The sequence below is a fragment of the Lepidochelys kempii genome, chromosome 2 (assembly GCF_965140265.1).
Source record: "Lepidochelys kempii isolate rLepKem1 chromosome 2, rLepKem1.hap2, whole genome shotgun sequence".
NCBI classification, from domain to species: domain Eukaryota; kingdom Metazoa; phylum Chordata; order Testudines; family Cheloniidae; genus Lepidochelys; species Lepidochelys kempii.
In genome coordinates, this window is record NC_133257.1 from 26,269,913 (window position 1) to 26,295,698 (window position 25,786).

The window sequence follows — 25,786 nt, forward strand, 5'->3', positions numbered from 1 at the left end:
ACCTTCTAGTCACTGGGATTAGACTAGATGACCCTTGTGGTCCCATCTAACCCTATGATTCACTTTAAGCTAAATAGATAGAGTGAGAGCTTAACCACTATAAGGCATGTTTTCTAATCCTTTAATCATTCTTGTGGCTCTTCTCTGAACCCTCACCAATTTATCAACATCCTTCTTGAATTGTGGGCATCGGAACTTGAGTTTCCTAGGGGCACATCTGGAAATACTTGGCCAGTGCCACTGACAGCTAAAAGAATCACTCTGGGTTCAGAATAAGTTATTTATATTTTAAATATACTCACCAACCTATACAAAGCTAGAGAGGTTTTGGTTTTGATACAATGGGTTTAAAATGGAAAGTGAAAGTCAAATTTAAGTGTATTGTAACTGCTGCTGCCCCTTAATACCTGTGAATCTCTGGATTCCCTTCCTCTGAACCTCAGAAGGATTATAGAAAGAGGAGGCTGGGGTAGAGGGCCTCACAGCAGCTCCAGACGTTCCTATGGATATCCTTTGCTCTGCAGGATAGATTGGGGGAGATACTGCTTGCTCAGAAGCCTGAAGCATTACCACTATAAATGCAAGAAGTTTTCCAAGTTGAACACTTTATGTGTTTAAAGTTCTCATTGAGGGGAAACTTCATGTATCTAAGTTGGCAAGGGACAGGGGCCTCAGACCAGGTGGAGGTCCTTAACAGGTCGGTCACATTGGAGCTCCTCTCTTGTAGGCCTTAGGGAATCCACTTAAGTCTGCTAGATCAGGGCTTCCTTCCTATAGACTGCTGTAAGGTCTACAGAGGTAGTGTTCCCCTCTAGTTGACCTTAGTTTTTTTAGATGGACACAGTGAAATTCCCAAATGAAATTTCAGATGGAGCTAATGAAACTCCAGGTCAATGGCATGTGTTGAAGGTTGTAAACTCTCATAAAAAATGAGCATTAAAGTTCTGCAAACACTTTGGAGATCCATTGAAAGAAAAAGAAAACTAGAAAATTCTGAGTTAAAGTTACACAAAACTGACAAAAACATAGTTTTCAGCTTTAATTTTTGTTTAAATTATGTTTAATGTTTAAAATATCTAAAACAGAGAAAATCACAGTTAAGGTCACCCTTTACTTGGCTTGTGTAGTAATGCCCTGAGAACAATTCCTGAATTGCAAATTCAGCAAGCCTGTCACCAGAATTCAAGTGACCTGAACAAATCACACAGGATTTGACTTATAATATCTTTCTCTAATCCCTTGATGGAAGTGCAGCTGCATTACAATATATATGTACACCTTGGGTTACATTATTCTTTGTTACCTACACATGACTTTTTGTAACCTGGAGAAGAAATATAGGTGTTCGAAATTGATTGGATTAAATTTTCTATATGTGGAAAAGTCCTGTGAAAGTCCATCTACTTCAGAGGCAAATGTTTTTCATCTGTAGAAGCACAGATGAGCCTTTTTCTGAAATGCTTTGGCATAACAGTGATTAAAAATATGGTGTGATTCCTAAACAGGTATACAAACTGTGGTGTTCTTTGCCTGAAAACATCACTCTCTGGAAACCCCTTCTGTGTCAAAAGATGGATGTGTTCGCATAATTTATGGAAGTGATTGTCAGTAACTTTTGTAGCCCAGCCAATTTCAGCAGTCAAGTACTTACTTATTTCTTGTCATTTATGACATACTTGATGAATTTTCATGATCAGTTGACATGCTTAGTAATTGTCAAAACTTTGATTGAGATGGTATTTCTGAAGAATTGTTGAGAAGGGAAAACTTCTACTCCCCTCTTTTTCTGCACAGGCACTTATTTTGCATGATTTCTGCCCTTCTATATACCCATTATGTTAGCCATATTGAATGGCTTTTTGCAAATCTTACACTCGTTTTGCTTGACCTAACCATCCCTATTTAATTTTTTGAGGGGGTACAGTTGTGCCACTCTTATTGAACCTGACTAGTACGTCATTACATGAGTAATCTCATTTAAATTAAAGGGACTGGTTGGGAAGAAAGTACATGAGTAAGGGTAGCACAATCTGGTCCTTTGTCATTCGGATTTCCGAGACAAATGGTACTAATGCTTCACTTTACTGGATTATATGTGTATGATGTTTTAAAATGATCAGAAACTTAACCTCAGCCGTGCGGAACACAATGCCATCCACAGCCTCAGAAACAACTCTGACATCATAATCAAAAAGGCTGACAAAGGAGGTGCTGTTGTCATCATGAATAGGTCGGAATATGAAAAAGAGACTGCTCGGCAGCTCTCCAACACCACTTTCTACAAGCCATTACCCTCTGATCCCACTGAGAGTTACCAAAAGAAACTACAGCATTTGCTCAAGAAACTCCCTGAAAAAGCACAAGATCAAATCTGCACAGACACACCCCTGGAATCCTGACCTGGGATATTCTATCTACTACCCAAGATCCATAAACCTGGAAATCATCATCTCAGGCATTGGCACCCTGACAGCAGGATTTTCTGGCTACGCAGACTCCCTCCTCAGGCCCTACGCTACCAGCACTCCCAGCTACCTTCGAGACACCACTGACTTCCTGAGGAAACTACAATCCATCGGTGATCTTCCTGATAACACCATCCTGGCCACTATGGATGTAGAAGCCCTCTTCACCAACATTCCACACAAAGATGGACTACAAGCCGTCAAGAACACTATCCCCGATAATGTCACTGCTAACCTGGTGGCTGAACTTTGTGACTTTGTCCTTACCCATAACTATTTCACATTTGGGGACAATGTATACCTTCAGATCAGCGGCACTGCTATGGGTACCCGCATGGCCCCACACTATGCCAACATTTTTATGGCTGACTTAGAACAAAGCTTCCTCAGCTCTCATCCTCTAATGCCTCTACTCTACTTGCGCTATATTGATGACATCTTCATCATCTGGACCCATGGAAAAGAAGCCCTTGAGGAATTCCACCATGATTTCAACAATATCCATCCCACCATCAAACCTCAGCCTGGTCCAGTCCACACATGAGATCCGCTTCCTGGACACTAGAGTGCTAATAAATGATGTCACATAAACACCACCCTATACTGGAAACCTACTGACCGCTATTCCTACCTACATGCCTCCAGCTTTCACCCTGATCACACCACACGATCCATTGTCTATAGCCAAGCTCTACGATACAACCGCATTTGCTCCAACCCCTCAGACAGAGACAAACACCTACAAGATCTCTATCAAGCATTCTTACAACTACAGTACAGACCTGCGGAAGTGAAGAAACAGATTGATAGAGCCAGAAGAGTTCCCAGAAGTCACCTACTACAGGACAGGCCTAACAAAGAAAATAACAGAACGCCACTAGCCGTCACCTTCAGCCCCCAACTAAAACCCCTCCAATGCATTATCAAGGATCTACAACCTATCCTGAAGGATGACCCAACACTCTCACAAATCTTGGGAGACAGGCCAGTCCTTGCCTACAGACAGCCCCCCAACCTGAAGCAAATACCACACAACAGAACCACTAACCCAGGAACCTATCCTTGCAACAAAGCCCGTTGCCAACTGTGCCCACATATCTATTCAGGGGACACCATCACAGGGCCTAATAACATCAGCCACACTATCAGAGGCTTGTTCACCTGCACATCCACCAATGTGTTTATGCCATCATGTGCCAGCAATGCCCCTCTGCCATGTACATTGGTCAAACTGGACAGTCTCTACGTAAAAGAATAAATGGACACAAATCAGATGTCAAGAATTACAACATTCATAAACCAGTCAGAGAACACTTCAATCTCTCTGGTCACACGATTACAGACATGAAAGTTGCTATATTACAACAAAAAAACTTCAAATCCAGACTCCAGTGAGAGACTGTTGAATTGGAATTCATTTTCAAATTGGATACAATTAACTTAGGCTTGAATAGAGACTGGGAGTGGCTAAGTCATTATGCAAGGTAACCTTTTCCCCCTTGTTTTTTCCAACCCCGCCCCCCCAGACGTTCTTGTTAAACCCTGGATTTGTGCTGGAAATGGCCCACCTTGATTATCATACACATTGTAAGGAGAGTGGTCACTTTAGATAAGCTATTACCAGCAGGAGAGTGGGGTGGGAGGAGGTATTTTTTCATGCTTTGTGTGTATAAAAAGATCTTCTACACTTTCCACAGCATGCATCCGATGAAGTGAGCTGTAGCTCACGAAAGCTTATGCTCAAATAAATTGGTTAGTTTCTAAGGTGCCACAAGTACTCCTTTTCTTTTTGCGAATACAGACTAACTTACTCTGAAACCGTTCAGGTCTCCATTCTGAATAAGTAAATACCTCCTTATCTATCTGGTTCATCAGAACAGATGCTTGGAAAGACATTATCAAATCCTTCCTGAAGTCGCTCATGGTGCTTTTTAGAAATTATTAAATCCTAGATTTAAAGATTATAGCCTGTCTAACTCTTTGCTCACTAGGATTGTAATGGCCAACCTCTAACCCGCAAAGCTCTCTTCCTGCAAAGGACTCCCTCATTTAGGGCAGCAAGGCCAAAACCTCTTCACAGTTCTTTTCCTCTCTCTCACTTATCTGTCTGCCTTAGTGAATGTTAATTACAGCAGATGAAATGGAAAAGGAAAGGAAAATGCAGAGTAACATGCATGTCCACTGAAGGCTTCTGACGATTTTAGAAACCACTGAGAGCACAATAGTCTTTTCTTAATAACATATCTAATGGCATGAAAGGGATAGCCAATGAAAACAATAGCTGAAGGAACTGGAGGAACCACTAGACGCATACACTGAAACAATTTGCACTAATTGTTTACGTGAAGTCATAAAGTGTAGCCACCCCAGGGCCTTCACTTGGCAAATAAAAGTAGGGAGATGTAGGCTGCTCTGGGGAGGTAATCAAGGTTTGGGTGGTGGCAAAAGGGGGAGGACATCCCCGAGCTGACTGTGGAGAGGGAAGGAGTGAAGCTGCCTACATTATCAAAGATTTTAGGCAAAAATAAAACCCCAAAGGAAATCCTATAGAAAAGCCCGGGGGAGCCAAATGCAGTCCAGAAGGCCAGAGAGTGGCAAAAATCTGGATGGTGCTCTGTACTGCTTTCCCATAGTGACTCGCCTAATCCAACCTTTGCCCCTGAAAGAGGATGGCTGCTTAAGCTCCTTTCTGGAGTTGAAGTAATGTGTGTACCATACACCCTTTCTTCCCTCACCGGCGTCCAGCATGTGCGTAAGAGAAGCAAGCTGGCAAAAGAGCTCCTCTGCCGGCCTCTTGGAAGCAAAGGAGTTTTAAAGAGAGAGATAGTTTGGAGAGCTGCTGGAGGGGATGATGGGGCCCAGATGATTCCATGGGCCTGGAGAGTTCCATTCGAGCAGGTGAGTTGGGACAGGAAGAAGAGGAAGAAGGTGCTAAAGAAGCTCTTGCAAGGAGCTCCAGTGCCTAGCTGGCTGTTTCGCCTGTGGCCCTGCAGTATCCAAAGGGGAGAGGTCTGTTAGCGTGTGTGTGTGTGTGTGTGTGTGTGTGTGTGTGAGACAGATGGGAGTCAGTGCCTGCTGGGTTGTCAGTTTGTCTTGAGAACGTGCACCAGGAGTCAGCCCTGGTGAGCCCGATTACGTATGCAGCCTGATTACGTCCAGGCTGTGGGACTGGCAGCCTTGTTCACACAAGGCAGAAAAGGGTATTGTGTGTGGTTTATTTTTTCCTTCTCAGTCTGCTGCCCCCTAGGAGCTGTAACTAGCTAGTAAATGTCCCTCATTAATGGGACTTCAGACCTTCAGTTAATTCACTACTAAGGGTATGTTCAGACTTTCAACTTCTTTACCGAGCAAGGTCTGGGATGACTCAATTAGCACCTTGTTGAACCTACCTCAGAAGGGACTGTGGTTTTGTTTGTCTAATGTATCTCTAAGGGTGACCAAACCCTATTTCTACAAATTAGCCCCTTCTGTTCTGCAGGAGGAGCTAGTCTCTTTTCAAGACAGATATTGCCTTTGGGGGTTTGCTAGCCACCACATGTGTGGAATGTCAGGTTTCTTTTTTGTTGGCAGTGGGTGAACAAGTGCCATCTGTATCCATCTGTTTATGTTCAAATGACTACAGTATATTAACTAGGTTTTCATTCAGAGCTCCTAGTGGTAGATATTTAGAGATCTCTGTTTGATGCAGTAACTGTGTTTGAGGAGAGAATCTGTATACTTACTGCATCTGCTTTGGGATTCTTGAGGTATATTTTACCACTTGTTTTTCTTCCCACCCTCCATTTAAAACCTTTCTGTGAACCCGAATCCTCCTTTTAATTTGCCAGAAGAAAGTGTGAGTCCATTATCCTTCTATCTGATTATTGACTCCATGTTGCAGAGGGGGTGTTGTATTCTCTGGAGGCAGCAGCTCTGTGTGCGCTTAAGGGAGGGTGCCAAACAGCATAGGGAGGACTGCATCAATCAAGATCTCTGCAAAAATGAGACAAAACAGTACGTGCTATTGTCCTAACAGATTTGACTTAGGCCCTTGTATATACTGCGGCATCAAGGGTAACACATGAGCAATCAGTTTCTTCTTCTTCACTGAAATAGTTTTAAGTTTAAGTTCATTTCTCGGGGTAAAGCTTAGAAATGTGAACATGTGTCCTTGAAAAGTCCTAGCAAAATAAAAATGTCTCCGAGGTCAGAAATTAGTAAAAGTGACTCCTGTATTGTTTACTTAGATAACTAGAAAGCAGACTTGCTTGCCTCTTCACAATATTGCAGTTCGGTTTATCAAAACTGTTGCTGAACCCTAAACCCTTCCTTAGAGCATACAAAATCTCATAGCTGTGCCTGTCCAGTAGAGTGAAAGTTCTGATAGGTTAAGTCCCACTAATACATTTTGTGAGTTGTGGAAAAATATTTGTCTTACCACACACTCCACCATCATACGGCATTGCTAAATTAGCCTTTCTCAGGGAAGACCAAGAACCTGATTAACTGAGGCAGAAAGCACATCAGAAAACCAGATGTGTCTCATTGAAACACTGCTTGCTCTGTGGAGGAGAGTCAGCAAACCATTCTAAACATTTGGAGAAGAATTTTCAAAAACTCTCAGTGTTGGCCTATATCTACTTCGGTTGATCACAATGGGATCAAAAAACCCAGAATGGTTTTCCTTGATTATGAATACAAATGAACAGATTTGTATGGAATTTCTAAAATCCAGCTTTAGAGTGTTGGCTAAGATATTCCACATTGTATATGGGCAGCCCCGATGCCTATGCCACAAATGAAGACGGGACAAGATCCCATTCTGGGTGACGTGGCATCAGAATTAATTCAAAAGAAAAACCCACCCTAAAATAAGATCATGTTAATGAGGAGGTTGTGTCATTTTTTATATAAAGGTTTGGCTGCTTTACCAAAATAGTCTCACACCTTTATAATAAATACTGTAGACCAGTGGTTCTTGAACTGGGGCTGCCGCTTGTGCAGGGAAAGCCCGGGGGGGGGACGGGCTGGTTTGTTTACCTGCTGCATCCGCAGGTTCGGCCGATTGCGGCTCCCACTGGCCGCAGTTCACCGCTCCAGGTCACTGCTCCAGGGGGCTGCAGGAAAGGTGGCCAGCACATCCCTCGGCCCGTGCCGCTTCCTGCAGCCCATATTGACCTGGAGCAGCATACCGTGGCCAGTGGGAGCCATGATTGGCCAAACCTGCGGACGCAGCAGGTAAACAAACCAGCCCGTCCCCCCACGGGCTTTCCCTGAACAAGCGACGACCCTAGTTTGAAAACCACTGCTGGAGACCCACTGAAATTATATATCCATCTGTTGCATCAAAGACATTTTGTTTGCTCTGTCTGTAAGTCACCTGAAAGGCAGAGAAGTGAAGTTGCTCTTCCTGATAAAGGCATCTGCACCTTGGCATTTAGGCAGGTCACTCACTACAGGGGACATCAGAGGGAGTTTTCTGTTTGGTCTTTGCATTCCTTGATAATTCCTAAAAAGTCAACTAGCCCGAGCAGTATAATCAAGCTGCTATCAAGCAAATTCCTAGCCCGGACGGTGAGGTGTAAAGTTTCAGAGCATACTTCCTTTTCCTTTTTTAAAAAAAACATGAAGGTATTTAGGTCTGTGCTCATGTGTGCATTCTGTTTTCATTTGGAGGCTGACTTCAGTGCTTGAAAGAGACTCTTTAAAGCTAGGGAGTCAGAGGGGAGCACATAATTACTATCTGCAGAGAGGCTCACTACTAATTCAGGGCCAAAAATAATGCTTAATGAGGAGAGGTTGCTGTGAGCTGGAATCTGACTGTTGAATTGACTGAGATGAGTAATATTTACTACGGCTTTAAAACAAAACACTTTCTTTCTCTTTGGTGTAATATATAGTCCAGTCCCTCCAATTTAGATCCTTTAGTGTCAGAACTTCCAGTAATACCTTTTTGGTGCAATTTTGTGCTCTATGTGTGTGTGTGTGTGCACTTTAATCTCTGAGGCTGTATTTTTGAGTTTGTAATCTCCAAGTTCTCATTGTAAAGAGCTGTGTCTGCCCGGAAACTAAATTCCATCCTCTTTTCAATTGGTCACATGCAGGGCAGCCAGCCAGTGTGAGTTTTCCCAGTTCTGCTATGCAGGTGACGTAAATCTTTTTACCTGAATGGGTTTTCCTTCTCAGCAGTGACAAATTCATGCTCCTTCCCTGCTCGGCCTTAGATCTTTCTCGTGAGCAGAAAAAGCCAAACTGTGCCAAATTTGTCTGTGGGGTAGCTTTACTTAACTTTATTTCCTGTATGTGTTCTGTGATCTGGAGAATAATTTGAGGACTTGAGCTGAGATCAGCAATTTCAGTTTTATTTATTGTCCACCACAGTGCCTTGCTGGAGAAGAAACTCTTGTCTATATCTTTTAAACAACGTGTCCCTCTCCTGCTCTCCACTCCCTGCTTATTAATTGTGGCCTACTACTAAAGTGCATTGCTAGAAGTACTCAAATATCAAAATACTCCTGGGTGCCAAGTGTTTTACTGTGGAGTATGACTGTATATAAAGAATGCAACTTCCCAAGTGTTTATAGAGTATAATAGTGAGTTAGGTTGATCCTAGTACTGTATATATGTTTGTTTCTCTCTTTCCCCTAAACCATACGACCAAATGCTACATAAGATTACTCTGAACGTTGTGAAGGATATGATGAAAACTGATTATTCCTTCCTTTCCCCTCAGTCTCATGCTACAAGAATGAGAGGTTACTACTCAGTTAAAGTTATGGTCACTAGAATTGGAAAAAGCAAAAAAAGATAGAATCAAGTTCTGTGGCTGGCTTTAAAAACAAAACAAAAAAAAAGGATGTCCATTGCTAATCTCTGTACCTGTGTAAAATCAGACCTAATGGGGATCAAATCCATTTGATTTGGTAATAGTTATCAAATATGGCCTCCAGGTGGATGACAATTCCTCTAAATTGGATCAAGATCACATGGTTACTGAGATTATCCTAAATGGCCTCTGGATTGGATCATAGAGCTGAATACACTGTTTGAGGATGTGAAGAACGATGGGTGCCCTTTTCATGGTGAGACCATTAATGTATTTGTTTGAGGTTAGAGCTTAGCTTTGCTCCTGTTGTAGGCAAATGAGGCTTCTTTTTGATGGACCACCCCGTTCAGCCAATGGACCGTGCTTGTTCCCCAGTCCTTGACCACTGACATGTTGACTTCTGCTCACCTGCTCTGCAAGGTCAAATAAATAAGTTATTTAATTGTACATATGGCTAGAGAACTGACATAGATGGCTACTATTCCTCAGATAAATTCCATGCATTGGGGACAGCATCAACTGACCCACTGCACGGGTCAGGAAGGAATATTTTTTTTTTTTGTATGTGCGTTGTACACCTGGATAGGTGCATTCTGGTGGTTCCTTTCTTCTAAAATATGGCCTTGGCTACTGGAAGTATTAGCATAATAGACTTGATAAAGTGACAGGCTGACTTTGTGTGGCAAATGCTACTTTTCTACATTATAAGTTGTTTCTTGTATTACTTTAACTGTTTTTAGAAAAATGTCTAAATTCTGGCATTATGAGCAATTTGCAACATCCCTGCTTTTCTAGTGTTAGCAAGGGGCATGGTCATATGAGCTAGCATTAGCATGAGACCTGCCCTTAGATTTGGCCTTGGAATGCATCCACATGTAAATCTGAGGACTCTTTGCTGAAGATGACCAGCACCACCACTAAAAATATGGAGGAAATTTTCAAAGGCATAAAGGGCAGTTAGGCTCCAAATTCCCTTTAAAATCTCTTCCCATGGGGATTTTGTTCATTAAGAGCATCAGCTTTGTGTGAGGACACACCCCAACACATAGAGTTGAAACTTTAGTGTTATAACCCTAACATCAGAATTCTGAATAAGTTCCTGTTTATTTCACCAGACTGGATCTGTAAGTTGAAGAACAGACTGATAATTAGTGCAGTATTGTTACCTAGAGATCAAAGACTCCAGAAGGGTCACCTTTTAAATTTTAGTGCCTTTGTGACAAAACCCTTGCAGAAAATTCTTTGAATTGTGGAAAATGTGATCCCAGCTCTTTTCTGGTAATCCTTACAAGGTGGTTCAGCACATAGCTGCTTCATACGGAATTTGAATACCCAGGACCTGAAGTTCCAAAAGTGCTGAGCACCCATAAAGGTATGTCTTCAAAGTGGCTGTGTAGTCGTGGCACCAGCCTGATGAGTAGCTAGCAGTCTACACTGCCACTTTACAGCACGGAAACTACAATCATACACATTGTAAGGAGAGTGATCACTTTAGATAAGCTATTACCAGCAGGAGAGTGGGGTGGGAGGAGGTATTTTTTCATGCTTTGTGTGTATATAAAAAGATCTTCTACACTTTCCACAGTATGCATCCGATAAAGTGAGCTGTAGGTCATGAAAGCTTATGCTCAAATAAATTGGTTAGTCTCTAAGGTGCCACAAGTACTCCTTTTCTTTTTGCGAATACAGACTAACACGGCTGTTACTCTGAAACCTGTCATAGTTTGGCTCAACACCCATTACAGATTTCTTTATTCAATCAGTCTACAGGCTGAGAGTGTAGGGAAATAACACTGAGCTACCTACGGCTATGGCCATGCTAGAGAGTTTACAACACAGTGATGCAGCTGCACCGCTGTAAACTCTCTAATGTAACCTCTTTAAGCCAGCAGGAGAGAGCTCTCCTGTCGGTTTAACTACTCCAACCCAGTGAGCAATGGAAGCTATGTTGCTGGGAGACCTTCTCCTGTCGACATAGCGCTATCCACACCTGCGCTAAGGTTGGTGTAACTTATGTCACTTAAGGTGTTGGCTTTTTCACACCTCTTGAGCAATGTAAGTTATATCGGAGTAAGTACTCGTGTAGACATAGCCCAACTGATAGACTATTAGGTCGTGAGTCATCATGACTGCCCATATAAACAGGGATTTGTGCATGCAAAATGGGTAACTGGCAACTGCATGTGCAAACAGCACTAATGTTTGATAGTTCCTGTTTATATACACAGATATGGCGTTCTGTGGACATAATAAATGCATATGCGTGTTTTGTGTCCCTATGGCAGGCAGCAGGTTGGCCATAAATGTTTATGCCTTTGTCAATCCACAGGGGACTTGCAAATAAACTCCTTCTGATACTGAAAATGGCAAATAACAGTGTAATTCCTCTGCGTGATAGACCCCCTTACTGAATAGAGAAGGTATGTGGTTATGTATTCTTAGCAGACAATTCATCAGAAGAATTACCCATTTACTAAATTGCATGTAATGACAAGTAATGTGTGTCTAGTTTTTAAAAAGTAAATAACACCTCAGTGAAGACCATTTATTTATCTGGATCCATACCAATTGATATGAGAGCAACAGTGGGAAAGTGTCAGGCATCTTACTGCCATTGAAATCAAGGCAAAACTCATTGTCTTCAACTAACATTATTAGGTTTCAGAGTAGCAGCCGTGTTAATCTGTATTTGCAAAAAGAAAAGGAGTACTTGTGGCACCTTAGAGACTAACCAATTTATTTGAGCATAAGCTTTCGTGAGCGACTGCTCACTTCATCAGATGCGTTATTAGATTGGTTTGTAAGCTCAAGGACTCTTTTTGTTATATGCTTGTACAGCACCTAGCACAATGGACCCAGACTCCTGACTGGACCTCCTTGATGCTACTGTAGTATAAATAATTATTAATAATAATGATGGCAGCAAGATCATGCCACGTCTGCAGATATATGGTAGTATCCTCTTGTTATTTTTTTATAAATTAAGCATTTTGGTTAGCAAGTCCTGATTTGTGTGAACTGTTCTGACAATTTGTCCCTCACAGGTCTATCTCATAACCAATGATATTTTCCCTGCTTTATCCCCTTCCTCCCAGGTTTTAACTTGATTGCTCTTCTTCCATTCGTGTGTGTGTGTATTTTTAATCTGTTAAAACAATGTATCTATCTTTGCAGTAAGACGAAGAAGATATTAGAAGACTTTTCAAATTCTTGTGGTTGAATTTCTTATGCTATCATTTAATAAAGATTGCTAGAGATCCAGGGTGACGTATGCTTCCTAAAAGTGTGGGGGCCATGAAGTCCTCCTTTCCCCCGTGGTCCCACCCCTGCACCTCCTCTTCCTCCAAGAGGCCAAGACCTTGGGCCAGGGCAGGTGGAGGGTCCGTGGCTCCCTGCAGGTGTCCATGCGGCTCTTACCCCAACCTGGCTTCAGCTTCTTGCCTGGCCTGCGGGTGGGGACTCCGGGGCCAAAGAACCACAGCCAGGCCATGGTGAGAGCTGCCTGGGGAGCCGTGGATCCTCCATCTGCCCTGGGCAGGGGGGCCCAGAGGGTGGGGACATGGGCCCGAGGCTGCTCTCAGGTTCCCTCAATCCTGGGCAGGTGTGGAGTGTCCGTGGCTCCCTACAGCTGCCCGGGCTCCCCGGGCCGCTCTTACCTGGCTGGGTTCCAGCTTCCTCCTGGCCAGGAGGCGGGGCCTCAGGGGGAAGAGGAAGAGTAGGGGGCTGGCCTGTGGCAAAAAGTGGACGGGCCATGGCCCTTTTGCAGCCCCCCCATTCCGGCACCATTCTTAGAGATACTCTTTTTATGTATAGCAATGACAAAGTGATCTCTGATTTGGGAATACCTGTGTCCAATGCTCTTGTCGTAGACCAAATGGAATCAGCCACTTTTTTCCACTGCCTCCCTGGAATGCGGTCAGGGATAAAAAATCCGGAATGAGGTCAATGATAAAAAAAAAGCCAAACCCACTTATTTCACAGAAAAGTTTTTCCCCCCTGAAAGATTTTTATGATGTTAAATAATCTTGTGTCTCTTTCTTTAAGAAATGTCTCAGGACCTGTAGGACACATGTTGATCCCATTCTGCTGTAGTTAAAATGGAATATGTAGTGTTTTACATTTTATTAAACAGCACATTCTAAGCCAGCGTTTCTTAAATGCAGCCACCAGGGGCTTTTCTTGTGGCTCCAGCATCCTGGGCCAGTGGGGTGGAGGAGAGTGACAGCCCCTCCCTCTTTCTGTTGCTTCTGGATGCCCCACCTTGGTGTTGGTTGCTGGGACCACAGCTGGGGTTGGGCCTTGCCCCCCTCTGGAGACACCTGGGGCACAATGCTGGAGGAACAGGCAGCTGGTGAGTTCCCCACTTTCCCAGGAGTGGTGGGACTCAGGCTTTGGCTTCAGCCCTGGGGTGGTGGGTTGGCAGGCTCTGGCAGTAGGGCTTTGGGCTCCAGTCCCAGGCTCTGGCTGCACAGTGGCAGGCCCCAGGCTCCAGCAGTGGGGCTTCAGGCTCTAGGGCCCTGCTGCCCTCCCAAGCCCCTCATCCAGGGCTTAATTTGTCCCCAGACTTGGCAGGGCTGAGTAAGTCTACTGTGAATAGCGATACTTGTATGTTTGTAAATATCACTTTTCACAAGGGACTTACTAGCTAGCAATAAATAAATTACAATGATTCGGACTTGTATATGTGCATATTTATTTGGTTTTCCTAAAGATAAATTAAGTATTTTAGGAAAAAGAGTGAGAGTGGCCACCAGCAAGAGTTGGTGGCCGCACTCTGAGGCCACCAAAAAACCTGTCCTGAGAACCCCTGTCCCTAAGCCCTATCAAATAAGTGCATTCTGGGAAGCAGTGCAGGCCATTCTTAATTTTGCTTCATGGGTAGGGGCTTTGATGGGCTTTATTAAATTTATGCAAGTTGGCTTCTTTAAAAGAAACTTGTAGGTTCGTGTCTTCACAATTCTTTTGAGTCTGTTCTAAAACTGCCGTTAAAAGGTGTGGTAAGCGTACCCTGAAACTTTACCTGTGTTATGTAATGATTAAAGATATTCTAAACCTAGTGGTGAGTACAGACTCTCAATATTTTCCCATCACCCCAGAACACAGCCGGTAACAGTGCAATGTTGCTTCTTCTCATAAATGTATGTCCTTTGATTTATTTTTGTTAAGTTTTTCTTGATCAACTCGACAAGCTGTTGGAGAATTTCCTAGAAGTGCAGAAATTAACTTCAGTAACTAAAATCCCTGTACTCCTAAATACCCTGATTTCTTTTGTGACATTTGCAGTGAGGCAATCTGATAAGTGATAATGCTATGAACCAATACACACAAAATCCTGTTAGAGCACTCTTTCTTTGGATTGTTGCATTCTTCTTCTCAGCAGTTCAGAACAAAATCCAGATGCCTCCAATGTCAGGTGGTTAGAGCATGTATGTGCAAGATTGTGTTTGTGGGAGGCAGAGCAAATCAAGATTGGAAATTGTTGCATAGTCTATCCTGCATTAGGTTCCTTACTGTGTGTGTGGGCAGGTGAATGATGCAGAGTAGTAGGAAAGTGAGGAGAGGCCTGTTATTTATCCTAAACTTTGAGATTCTTAATATTATCATTAGTTAGTATTAAACATTTATATTGCTGTAGCACCCTAAAGGCTTCAATCATGTCAGGACTCCCTTGTGACAGGTGCTGTACAAATCCATAGTGAACAGTAGTCGTTTCCCCAAAGAGCGATATGTCCTCCCCCTCCTGTTTTAAAGCAACTTTACAGTATTCAGAAGCTCCTCTTCCTTCTATTGTAATGTTTCTGCTTTATTACATTGTAATTGGAAAATACTATCCTGTTAATTTAGTTAAGATACAGTGTCTCCCTTAGTAATATTTTTCTCTTCCTGCTGAAGAGAGCACACTACCTCTATTGATGGCTAGGAAGACAATCAATCCATTGTCAGTTTCTAGTGATTTCAGCCAGCCATTAGTAGGTACCCCTTGGTCTGATTGCTTCCCCCAGATATAAATACGTATCCTGATTCTGTGACTTGGGGTGTCTGTGTATCAGGGATTTTGCACTTCGTTCTATCCTGAACTCCCTGATTCCTGGGTGAGCAGCGCCACAGGAAACTTTCTGTGCAAATACTAAAGTCAGTTTTCAAGATCGCTGGCTACCTGTACTGTTTTGGTATTGTGTTGAAATATTCAGTACATATATTCATAATCCTTGGTTTGAGAGGTAATTATTATTGAGCAAATGTAATGTACAAAGATAGTGAGTATTTTAAGCAGCTTACTGATACAGCAGTTATGTTATACCAATAAAATAAAAACCAGCAGGATCTTATTAAAGGGAAAAAGGTAAAATACCACATTTATTGTGAATACAGAAAGAATCATAGTAAGCAGTTATAGCTATAACATTCCATTCAATCTCATATTTATTCACACATTCATTCATATAAACACGCACACACAGGTTCTGCAAGGTTGTTATCATAGTTACCAGCCTTAGAGTTGCTCATGCCAAGGAACTGGCCAGGTGGCCTGGACATGAGGAGAGAGCAGGGCCTTGTCAGATGCTCATCTGATGCTCCTGGAAGTTGGTTTGCAGAATCAGACCTCAAAGTTCTCACTTTCTAGAGTCCATTTTTATAGGAATTTCTTCCTATGCCAGTCTATGGGAATTGCTTCATCATGCTGTTGCTGAATCAATCAGCAGATGGCACATTCCTGACAGTTCCATGCTGCTAGATGTTATCTTGTTCTTTGATTCTCCCATTCCTGAGGCTGTTGAGTGGATTCCAGTCTGCCCTCCGGGGGTCCTCTGGTTATTTCCACTTGATGCCTTCTTCAGCCAGTGGACACTGGATTCTTAGGCTGGCACATCCCTGATCATTCAGTTATTATCCACACCAAGCATCCATCCACATACATCCTCTATCTCAATTTTAATCACAATTGTTAATACAGCAAAAGGGCGGGGAGTCTCTGGGTGCTGTTTCTGTTGTTACAGAGTATTGCTTTGAGTCTCTCTGTGTGAATTACTTTGAGAACAGACTCTGTCTTAGAATGTTAGAATTTCAAGAATTTCTTAGAATTTCTTAGAATTTCAAGTTGCAGTGGGGGAGGTTTAGATTGGATATTAGGAAAAACTTTTTCACTAAGAGGGTGGTGAAACACTGGAATGCATTACCTAGGGAGGTGGTAGAATCTCCTTCCTTAGAGGTTTTTAAGGTCAGGCTTGACAAAGCCCTGGCTGGGATGATTTAACTGTGAATTGGTCCTGCTTTGAGCAGGGGGTTGGACTAGATGACCTTCTGGGGTCTCTTCCAACCCTGATATTCTATGATTCTATGTACTAACGCAATTAGCAGCTTGCAAGTTTCACACATAGAGGTAGAGAAACAGTACCAAAAACCAAGAGACCTCTTAATTAGTAATACCCTGGAATTTAAACTATGGGGAATCAAACTCATTTGTGATTTTAATACAGAACTTCTTTAATATGATCCAACAGTTAAAGCATGTTTACTAGCTGTAGTAACATTACTTCTGGTTGCCTGTCTTAGTTCATTTCACATTAATCTGTCTTGTAGTTGGAAGTAAAATGAATTAAGTCAGTAACTTCAAGAGTTATGTAAAATCTGTACAGTGCTAAATAATTGCTCAGAGTTTTATGTACGCTGCTGAAATTGGATTGTCAATTTGACACAAATTCTCCAAAACAGAGTGTTAGATGAGCTGATCTGTTCCTCGAATAAAAGACTTGAAACTTCCATTCGTGTATTGCTCCAAGTTCAAACTCTCTTCTTTCATAGAACATCTTGTGTATATTTATTTTTTTACAAGATATTTAACTACACCTGGTGTCTGTCTTTTCTCATTTATGTATGCATATACGTACATGTATCTCTCTTTATTTTTGGAGAGAATAAGGTGTGTGTGCACGTGCGCAGATGTGTGTACAAATCCTTGTGTGTTGCAGAAGCAAAAAGCTTCCCATTCTCTTCTCCCCCGCCCTCCAAGAGACAAGGATATGACAAAGTAGAAACATGTATTTTTTATCAGCACCAAACAGGCTAAAAATGACTGAATGGTTTGGCACTTTGCCCAGCTGAGGATAACAGGCTTTTTTCTAAGTCTTTCCCCCAAAATGGAGGGAGGAGAAAGAAGGCTGAGCATTTTTCCAAAATTTTATTGGATTGTGTTTTTACCTTCTAAAATCATCTGAAAAGGAGGGAAGGCTTGTAAGGATGAGAACGAAGGGAGTGTGTGCCTTGTAATAAAATTCATAGCCTGGAAGGATTAGTAAATCCATCTGCTTGTTGAGCCTTTTGCAGTAAACTAATGATTTTACTGTTTATTTTTACAAGGGCCAGTGGGAAAAGTGTGAGCTCCACGTACACACGCACATGCAAAAACATGACATTGTAATTTGTGACTTCATCTTGTTTTGGCTTTATCTCTGTTGTTCTTGCATCACCACAAGTGTTTAAACCTTCTCTGTATAGCTGTTGGTGCTACCCATTTCACTGCATCCAGTTGCACTTTGGAAATGAGGCTGTGCCTATGCTATCAGCTCTTTCACGCTAGAGCTTATCAAATCCCCTCAGAAGTTTGGCTCCTACTGAACCCTAGACTTTGCAAACCACAGCTGGAAGAACCTAGTTTTGGGGGCTTCCTAGTTGCTCAATCTGAGATGCTATTGAAAATATCCATATGCAGTCTGAAGCCAGCAGTACTCCAGACTTTGTATCCATTAAAAACCAATGGTTTTGTGCTTGATAGCTCATTGAGGAATGTAATACTCAGAAGTGCAGAATCTCAGAGGAACAAAGGGTTCTGTGTGGCCTTTTGTCAAGGTTCCTCCCCCACTCTGAACTCTAGGCTACAGATGTGGGGACCTGCATGAAAAACCTCCTAAGCTTCTCTTTACCAGCTTAGGTCAAAACTTCCCCAAGGTACAAAATATTCCACCCTTTGTCCTTGGATTGGCCGCTACCACCACCAAACAGATACTGGTTACTGGGGAAGAGCTGTTTGAACGTCTTTCCCACCAAAATACTTCCCAAAACCTTGCACCCCACTTTCTGGACAAGGTTTGGTAAAAAGCCTCACCAATTTGCCTAGGTGACTACAGACTCAGACCCTTGGATCTTAAGAACAATGAACAATCCTCCCAACACTTGCACCCCCCCTTTCCTGGGAAATGTTGGATAAAAAGCCTCACCAATTTGCATAGGTGACCACAGACCCAAACCCTTGGATCTGAGAACAATGAAAAAGCATTCAGTTTTCTTACAAGAAGACTTTTAATAAAAATAGAAGTAAATAGAAATAAAGAGATCCCCCCTGTAAAATCAGGATGGTAGATACCTTACAGGGTAATTAGATTCAAAACATAGAGAACCCCTCTAGGCAAAACTTTAAGTTACAAAAAAGATACACAGACAGAAATAGTTATTCTATTCAGCACAATTCTTTTCTCAGCCATTTAAAGAAATCATAATCTAACACGTACCTAGCTAGATTACTTACTAAAAGTTCTAAGACTCCATTCCTGGTCTATCCCCGGCAAAGACAGAGTATAGACAGACACACAGACCCTTTGTTTCTCTCCCTCCTCCCAGCTTTTGAAAGTATCTTGTCTCCTCATTGGTCATTTTGGTCAGGTGCCAGTGAGGTTACCTTTAGCTTCTTAACCCTTTACAGATGAGAGGAGCTTTTCCCTGGCCAGGAGGGATTTTAAAGTGGTTTACCCTTCCCTTTATATTTATGACACCTTTAAATGTAAGACAAGTTGCAGGAAAACTTCCTTTAGCTTTTGATGTACACAGAATTGCTTTGTGCATAATTTTGACCTCTTTTTTAACATAAGTTTATCTGATTCTTTTGGGGGGGGGATTTGAAGTCTGTATACATCTATTAGTGTTCTTTTTTAATAAATGATCATGAAGAGGTGAAAACACTTCAATAGCAGTGCACTTAATGTATTAAAGCAATAGCAGCATCAAAGAATGAGATCCACTCTGTTGTACCATTTGCTACCATTGACACCTCAGAGGAATATGGTCAGCTTTCTTGTTCTCAGTCTCATATGTGACTAGTATGTGACCGATAATATTTGCCTGTGGTAGAAGCATGTAAAATTACTATTTCTGGTCTCAGATCTGAATTTTTTTTGTATATGCTGCTTAAACATTGTTCTAATCCAGTGGTGGAGTCACAGATTACTGTCTTGACTTCAGTTAGTCTGTAGAGTGTGATAGTGATATAAAATGGGTTGCTGTAAACGTTTGCAAGACAATAAACACCATGTCATGATGAGGATTTTGAATGCATTCATGGATTCCTAAAGAGTGTTGATGATTAATTGTACAGACTGTGTATGTGCACACAACTTCTCTCCCAGTGGAAGAGAAATAGGTGACATGGAGTCTATGTATATTTAACTAATGTAACTTGTGTATATATAACAATGTATATTCTAATTATTATAACTTGTTTTTTATACATATACACCAGTCCTAGAACAAAGGTTGTCAAACAGCATGCAGGGCAATTTGTTCTTTTGGGAATCTCAGCCCAACACCTAATGTCTAGTTTCCAGAGAGCAATTCTGCCTCAGAAATTGACTCTGCTCTCTACCTTCTCTCTGTTTAAACTTTCCTGTTGCTCACACAACTCCTCCCTCTCCAAGTACCACTGTCTTTACATAGAACCTTGCACAAAAAATCCTAACACCACTACAGCATTTGTTGTACATACATTTGTTTGTACCAAGACTGAACATTTGTTTGTATGTTAAGAAAAACTTGGAAGACTACATATAACAGCACCGTCTTGTGATGCCTTCCAGAAAATGTATGTATATAATATAAAATAAAATATCTCTTTTTTATATGTCATCTAGGTAAGACAGCAGGTCAGTGTCTGTCAAAATCATGCTGGGGTATTGATTGAAGCAAGCTTAAAAAAAATCGTAGTTTTTTCAAAAATATTTCAAAATAATCTTCCTTCTGAAGTTTCAAAGAGGAATGAGTTTTCATTCTTTAAAACTTTTTGATAAAAAAATCAGTTTTTAATTTTTTGTGGGTGGTTTGGGGTTTTTTTGGTTTGTTTCCCCTCTGCCCCCCTTTCCTTCACCTTCGTTTGTTCCTTCCATTTTGCCAATAAATAAGAATGGGGTGGGTTGATTATGAAAAAATGAAAACTAAAAAAGTCCAAAACTGAATTTTTTTGTCCACGTTGTTTCAAAAGATCGAAAGTGTGCATGTGTGTATTATAGATGATAAAAAGGCCACTTTTACAGCTAAAAGAATTTTAGTTTTGAAAATTTCAGACAGCTCTAGTGCTGTCTCGATATTACCTCAGAACAGAGAGTTCACACTAATGAAGCACCAGAGCCACTTCCTTTAGCACTTAGTAACTTCCTTCAATCCAAATACTGACATGACCTGAATCTACTTAGCTTATGAAACCTAATGAGAATGGATGCAGATGGATTGTTTGATAAGACAGATGTGAATAGGGTATGAAGGAATGGGATCTGAACTTCTCAAAAATACATTTTCAACGTGACTCAGGATTTGGTCGTGAAACCACCATCAGTGCTAATGGGAGTTGTGTTGCTAAATCTCTGTACATTGCACTGACATGTACTGCATAATACCTAATGTGTTAATATATATGAAAGCTGTCTTTGAGCTAGCACATTTGAAAGATGAGATGGGGCTTTTGAGGTTGTTGCTGCAACACATTAAAATAAAATTTATGTTGCACAACTTAAAACTCTCAAACAGATGGAACTGGAATTGCTCCCACTAAGCATCTGGTCAGAATGCTAGAGTTTTCTGAAGGAGAGAAAAAAGGGAATGATCTAGGAATTCAAACCAGCCCTCTCGCCCCAGTGTTAAGTAAGCCCCAACATGCTACCTTCGCTCAGTAGGGAGGAAGATAAGGTATGGAAAGCTTTCTTTGCTACTGGCACATTAGACTTTGCCTCAGCTGGGAATTTAAAATTAGAATTGTCTCCAGGGCATTCGCACACTGTGGTGAGGATTTCTTGGAATCTTGAAGTACAGTCTGCTTTGGAGTGGAACGTGAAATGAATCCTCTGGTTTTGCAGTTACTATCTGCAGTCATCTCTAGTCAACCTGAAAAGCATCATTTGAAATTTAAGAGTTGGTCTTTATCAAGTTGCAGAAAAGTAATTCACCAGGCCAGTTTAGAAGGGAAAGGGAATATGGTTTCAGTTGTAAATCTGATACCGTGTCTGAACCAGAATGAAAAGGGCTTTGAGGCAACACACTTCACAAAAATTCTCCAAGCGCTTTATTCGTTCCTTTGAAGGTGTTGTGAGTGCTCTAAACTGTGTCTGTCTGTCTGTCTAAATTCATTTTATTTATTTATTTTAGTTTATTTACTTAAATCAGCACCATTCCAGGTCAGATAGGTGAAGGTAGTCATTATATACTTCTGCCATGGATGACTTCTTAGCGTATGAGCAACATGCGTCAGGTGTTACCAATGATGTATTTACCTTCCGAACCATACCCTTTCATTTGCATCCTCTCACTTGATATGTGTGTATCACATGATAAACTAGAATGTGAAAATAAAACACTGGGAGAATTATGGTGTCTGGCATTTTTAATAGAGAAGTCAAATTACATTAACCCTCGTTACATGTGTTGCTCTGTGTCCTGGATGTACATTTAACTCCATCGTATTCCCATGCTTCTAGACAGTATCGTCATGAGAAAGGACTGTGAACAATATCTATTAAATCAGGAATTTTCTTAGTCTGTAACTGAACCATAATTTTTAACCTGACCCTTTAAAAAATAGTTTTGCTGCCCATAATTAGCATTATATTCAAAGCTTGTGCTTCTTGCATATTGTTTAAAGAATTTGGCATAAATTAATTTCGGCTGTGTGACTTTCTTGTAAAGTGTGGGTGAACCACAAGGAATTTCCTGGGATTGTTGCATTTATTAGATCTGAAGAGCATGCGTGGTGGTGATGCTTAAAATGCTATGAAAAAGGAACTTTAGATGCAAGGACTGCGATCATTAGCATTCCCTTGTGTTGACAGGTGATTGCACATGGAGAGTGAAGCTGTAGCAAAGAAATGAATTTTTCTGTCCCTCCTCTTCCACTTTACTCTCCATAAAGAAGCATTTTTCCAAATGTAAGTAGGACAGGAAATCATAGCTTAACTAAGTTGTCTGTTTTGGGTTCTTTTAAAAGCTCTGTGCAGACAGAAAACTTTCAGAAGTCGTGTTTATTCTTGTCTAAAACTCTGTTATAATTCACTCTATACCGAAGATCACCTCTCCCCCCGCCCGATACACACAGGCAGAAGGCTGTTCCTAATTTTAATCTCTGTTAGTGTTTTATGAGTCTAACAAACAAATTGTTGTGTGCAGTGGTGAAAACAGGCCTAAATTAATTGGTTTATTGAAGAATATTGCATAGTTTGGTCAGAGAAGATGCTGTACATAAGGGATTGCGGACTGAGACAGAAATCATAGAATTAGCAAGGGTTTAATCACAACTTATGTAAATCTCTTTTGCTGGAGGACGTTCATTCTGGCAGGTTTAAGGAGAGCCCAAGATAGAATTGTGTCAGGACAATATGCTACTGTTGCTCATGTCAGGATGTAACTCTTCTTACTACTGTATAATTACAGACATCACTGCTCTATTTGTTGCATGGGCCCTTTGGCCTACCCACTAATACATTTTTAACGGCCTGGGAGGTACTGTATACTGATGGCCTTGGGCCCTTGTTAATTCTGAATCTCAGTGTGCTATACAGTGTATTTCCATAGGATATAATTAGAGGAAAATGATGATTAAATGGCATCTACCTTTAATCTGAACATTTGTTTAGTTAAATCTAGAGCCATAATTTTCTAAGGGCTCTTTAAAGACTCATAGAATGCATGTGCATGGTTGTGTGAATCGCTTGTTGTGGCACATCATTGACTAAAGAAGATTAACAGAAATACGGAGCCCTGAGTTGTGTGGTTTGGCAGTAAAGATGTGGAAAACGCCATCTGTATAGCAGCTGTTGTTTCCCCAGTTTCAACTATTGATATCTCTTGTAGTGTAATAGTCAACATTTTTCTTATTTTGGGGCTTCTGGATTCATCTTTTTTCCATTTGTGAGCCCCCATTTTAAGCTATTCTGGTGAAGGACGGCTACCTTTGCAGCCTGTCCACAGTATTCCCATGTCGCACCAAAAAAGGGTGTATTGAACGCATGAGTCCACAAGCATCAGCCCATCTCAAAATGTTGGTGAATACAGGTTTGAGATTGTTTGTGCAGCTGGAAACTGGGAAACCTCCCTTCCCGACAACCAGCCTCCCTAGCTCCTGTTGTTGGTAACTCCCTTTTCTCATCTCCCCTCCCTCTTCCCCAATAATCCTTAGGACCCCTGCCTTAAGATGTATAAAAAAGGAGCAGGGGCATACACTGGGGCTTGTTGTAGAGATGGAATCTTGGGGAGGGGATAGAAAGCAGCTAAGCGTGAATGAGTTAGCCATGGAAGTTTAACTTGCTCAGACTTGAACTTCCAAACAATCTTGCAAGAGTTTGTTCACCCAAACTCCTACAGGGTTTATGTAGCCCTAATAGTTTTGCTTGATCAGCTTTGTTCTTTGACCAGAAAGAGAGAATGAAGTATCTTCTTTGGACAGATTTACAGTGCAACATCTGTTTGAGTGACAAACACTGTCTTAAAGCCAAACAGTGCTTGTGTACGTTATGGTTATGAACAGTTGCTCCTGACAAAAACACGAATTTTATAGTTTTGTTCTATAGGGGTAATGTATTTTGGGGAAGAATAAATCCAGACTGAAAGGCTGCAGTGCAGCTTGAAAATAACCCGCCTCTTCAGTTGAAGAATTTTTCTCATTACTGTTGCCTGGCTGGAAATAGTACCGAGGATTAAGTTCACATGATCTATACAAAGTTTCATTCAAACTGCATTTCATAGACAGGTCTGTCTTTTATCCTGAAAGTGTATTTTGTCAGCTCTCTCGCTTCTTTCTGCACAGGAGCAAATTGACATTTTTGCAGATAGACCTTTTAACAGCAAAACATGCAAGTTTTCTTACAGACAATAATGTGGGTCTGCATGGCTTTAAAAATAATAGGACTGGATTAAAATTAAATTATACTGAAGGGGGGTTATGTCCTTTGTGCTACTTCAACAGAAGGCAAACAGTGCCATATGTATGTATCCAAGGGCAGAATTAGGCCTCAAAAGGGGAAAGCAGCCTACCCTATATTTGGTACACAGTACTTCAGGTTACATTTTTAGGCTCTATGCCTTTGCTGAAGAATTCCTATCGCAACCTCTGGCATCTTCCAGTTTCTCAAGCTGAAGAATAGGGATTTTTGGAAATCGACTTTAGTCCTCTTGAGTAATTGTTTACGTCTGGGGAAATTTGTACTCAAGGTCCAAAACTCGGTTTGTAATGTAAGTGGCTCTGAGACGTAAATAAAGATTGTTTTCAAACTTAGATCTTAAAAAAAAAAATCCTGTAACTTTAAACACACCAAAGAAATATCACACTAAAATTTCCACACTGAAAACAAACTAGATTAAAAACTATTAATTTAGGTTTGGTTTTCAAAGGTGTTGAATATCTCTAGATTCCATTGACTTCAGTGGGATTTGTGAGTGCACAGTAAATCTGGAAATCAGCCCATTGTAACCTCCCACTTTAGTTTTATTTACTTATTTTAACAACTAACCATCCAACAAGATGGCACTTGTGTGACAAGGTGCATTTAGAGATGCCTAGCGGTAAGATATGACTTATTATTTGGGGGCAATTTGGAAATCCCAGCTCATTTGAAAGCTTATTGCATTGGGTATCCTCCCTACTTCATTGGGAGCTAAAGAATGCAAATTTCCATTCTGTCAGCTACCTAGAGGTCAAGAGTTTTCCAAGGCCAAAGAGCATGTGATGGGGCCTGTGAGGAAGAAGAAACTGAAGTCGGGAGCTGTCCTGATTTAATGCTAAAGGCCCATGTAGGGTGTCTTGTTGGAGCAAGCAGACAAGAAACCTCCTTTTGTGAAATCACTGGACAATACATTGCTTTGGCTTTCTTTTTTTTTGACTATGGAACCCAAGAGCGTCATTGCACTTCTTCAGAAATAAAGGGAGGGCGAGATGGTTACCGTCTTAAACAAACTGTGGGTAGAAAAGTAATTCAGAAAGATTATTTTGTGAAAACATGCTGCTGTGGATGAGTGCAGAACAATGAGGTTAGGGCTGAGCCCCAGTGATAATTTCCCACAGCCCCAGTTGATAGACAATCTTTCATTTAAGGCCTTGCTGCCTAGACAAAGGAACAATTCAAGCAGTTGGTGACTCTTTCCTCCCCCCAACCCCCTTTCCATTTTTCAGCACATAAAGGCTGCCTGAGGAAGGGAATCCTTGCTGGCCTCAGACCTGCAGTTTTCTTATAGACACAGAAAAGCTCCACTTCAAACTACTATGGGACACCAG

The 25,786-nt window shown here is 41.4% G+C and overlaps 1 protein-coding gene across 1 annotated transcript in view; it reads left to right on the forward strand.

Annotated features, from left to right (window-relative positions):
• Positions 1 to 25,786, forward strand: part of EXT1 (exostosin glycosyltransferase 1) — a 272,331-nt gene that overhangs the window by 84,196 nt on the left and 162,349 nt on the right. The window lies entirely within an intron of this gene.